This window comes from Rana temporaria, chromosome 1, assembly GCF_905171775.1.
Source record: "Rana temporaria chromosome 1, aRanTem1.1, whole genome shotgun sequence".
Taxonomy (NCBI): Eukaryota; Metazoa; Chordata; class Amphibia; order Anura; family Ranidae; genus Rana; species Rana temporaria.
Window position 1 is genome coordinate 44,883,711 of NC_053489.1, and position 2,994 is coordinate 44,886,704.

General features: G+C 38.8%; 1 long non-coding RNA gene across 1 annotated transcript; it reads left to right on the forward strand.

The window, feature by feature from the left end:
* The first annotated feature begins 766 nt into the window (after window positions 1–766).
* LOC120924795 lies at window positions 767–1,510 on the forward strand. The gene is made up of 3 exons (XR_005746423.1): window positions 767–930; window positions 1,017–1,111; window positions 1,279–1,510. It is a non-coding gene; the product is annotated as an uncharacterized LOC120924795 (long non-coding RNA).
* Window positions 1,511–2,994: the final 1,484 nt, after the last annotated feature.

A 2,994-nucleotide genomic window follows, 5' to 3' on the forward strand; every position in this document is an offset into this window, starting at 1 on the left:
TATTTTATATAATTATTATTATTATTTTTTGTCCAATCGACTCTTTCCCTCTTTTCAATGCATAATTAACTGGGGCATTTCTTAGGATACAGGATAACATCCTGTTCCTTTAACATTGTTGAATTATATTGTTGAATTATGAATTTATAGTAGGTACACTGTAACCATACTATATGAACTATTTGTTTTTATTTTCAACCAAAAATCAGCTCTATAGTCATATGTTTTTTACATATATAATATCTATAACATCTACACAAACTACTTCAATCATATGTACTAATTTAATGGTTCCACAGTTTTCTGGCCACATCCAATATTTTGAGGCCCTCAACCTGATAGTGGATATCGGGCTGGGCTTCAACTTTCTTTCCACTGTTTTGGGCACATTTGGCGATGTGTCGCAGTTTCCTCCTTGGTATGGCCAATTGTGCAGTTTGTTTATTGGCCACAAGGGCGCTCGGGGAGTTTAGTGTTAGCCTCCACACTCACTCCCCTTACCACAGCTGATTTTCCCCTATGCAATGTCGTTAGCAGTCTTCCTTTTTTGTCGGTAATACTGACAACACAGCCCCTGTCCATCTGTGATCAGCTTGCCTTGTTTGCTGTGTGCATTGTCACACATACTTTCTTTAGCCCACTTGTCCACTGATGGGGTTAAATTTTCTCCCCACCGTTTTGACATAGTGAGCTCTCTGCTTGATCCATTCCACCTGTCATCCCATCAAGCTTCCTCACGCTGCAGGTGTATTGCACGCTTTGCTTTGGGACTTGTTTCAGCTGTGATTGGCCCACCCGATATCATGTGATGCTTACACGTCACACATCGGGTTAGGACAGCCTATTTAAACGGCATTTTGCTGCACACTCAGTGCAGAATGCCGCAGGGTCATATGTTCAGTGAGCACTCTTGTCCTTAATGCTTTGCAGGTATGTTAAACTCCTTTTGTGCTATCTCTCTACAACTACACTGCTAGATTTCACTCCATCTAATTGCAACTATGTATGCTCTTTAGTTCCCCTCCTGGATCAAGCAGCTGATTTCTTCTGGCTTTATACACGCTAAGCTTATTGTGACACTGCCTGCGATCCTTATATAGATCTTATACAGGTATGTGTATTTTTTTGCATTTTTTTTGCAATTTCTAAATAATCTCGGCTCTGTTTTGATAATGTTTATACAATTTATTTATTTTATTTTTATCTTTTTCTATGGTTGCCCCGTTTGGAGGCAGGGACACCTTTGTAATTTGTAGCCAATTGTTATCGTTTAAACAGATATTTTGGGAAATCTACATGATTCCTTCCTTGAATTAACACTGCAGCTGGATTGCTCATTGATGTCCCTGGTCTTTAACCCCATAAACCGTTATATATGTAAGTCATTTATGCTTTATGGTCTCACAGTCATTACTGCTAAACTAAGTTAACCAATATTTTGGTCATTATGTCTTAAATACATATATATCTCACAGATAATAATATGTTAACCCCTAGCCATCCCTATTGCTTTGGCCACGGTGTGTGTTTTTTTTTTTTTTTTCCCTCTGTCTCACTCACATGTTAACCCTTATATGACTGTCCTTTTGTGACCATTTTCAAACTTTTCCTGCTCATTTGCAGGATCATGCACATGACCATTTTCACCTCGGTGGTTTTCTGTGTTTGTCGCTAGTTGTGGGCAACTCGTGGGTAAGATAGTGTGGTCTTTAAACTTTGGAACCATTTTTTACCATTATATGTTGTACCTGATTTGAGCAATTGGAATGTGTATCATATTTTACTGGTTAATGCTTGTATATATACCTTTCAGTTGCATATTTTGACTGGATATCGCTCCCTCCCCTGAAGAAGCGGAAGTCCGCGAAACATGTAGGGTCCATGCGATTTCCTTTTCCAGTTGCATCCATATTTACAACTGACTGATGCTGTGTTATCCACTGAATCAAATCAACAAACTGGTTGTCCACTTTTCTTTTAAACTATTGTATTGTATGTTTTGTATTTATAAATAAAGCATTTTTGTAATTTTCTAACAAGAATTGTGCTTTCTTATCACTATCAATTTGCTAAAGTACGCACCGCAAATTATCCCCTTCCCTTTCCCATTGGAAAAAACTTTATCTATCTAATTGGGATTAGGTGCCTTATTTTTGGGTGAATCTACACATCTTGGACCATATTTCCAACTATACAACTTGTGTTGTTCAATGTCCTTTAAGCCTCGTACACACGATCAGACATCAAACAAACTTTCCCTTGGATTTTTGTCCGAAGGGAGTTGTCCGGTCACACCCATAGCATACACACGCTCTGACGTTTTCGGCAACAAACACGAATGTAGTGACATTTTAACGTACTTTCGAGAGTTTAAAAGAGGAAGTTCAATTCTCCGGCGTCACCCTTTGGGCTCCTTCTGCTAATTGAGTGTTAGTAGAGGTTTCGTCTGTGTGCATTCGCGATTTTCAGTTTCGTGCAATTTTGTTAGTTTCTGAACGTCCGTTCGTCAAGCAGACATGTTGCACAATGGGGTTGTGCTAACTTGACCCACAAAAAAATATAGAAATATGTTTGATTCATATAACCAAAATACACTAATCCAAAGTAAAGACATTTGTTTTTACTCAAAATAAAGAAGAAGAGAATGTGCGCTGCTTTTCTTGATTTCAGAACTTGCCGCGTCACGAATGTGCTCTTTCAAATAAGATGGCTGTTTTTTCCAGACAGAACGCTTCAGGCTGGTCTTTGCTTCTGAGCATACGTGTTTGTACTTTGTACAAAAGTCCGATTGCTTGCTGTACACACAAGCAACCATTGGACTCTTGTTGACGTAAAGTTTGTCTGTTTGCAGACCAAACTTTTTGTCCGATGAAACCCGAAAAAGTTTGTCCGATGGAGCGTCACACGGTTGGACTATTTTGAAAACTTGCTCATTTTGAAGTCTGTTGGCAAAAAGTCTGACCGTGTGTATGGGCCTTTAAATTTTCCTACAAC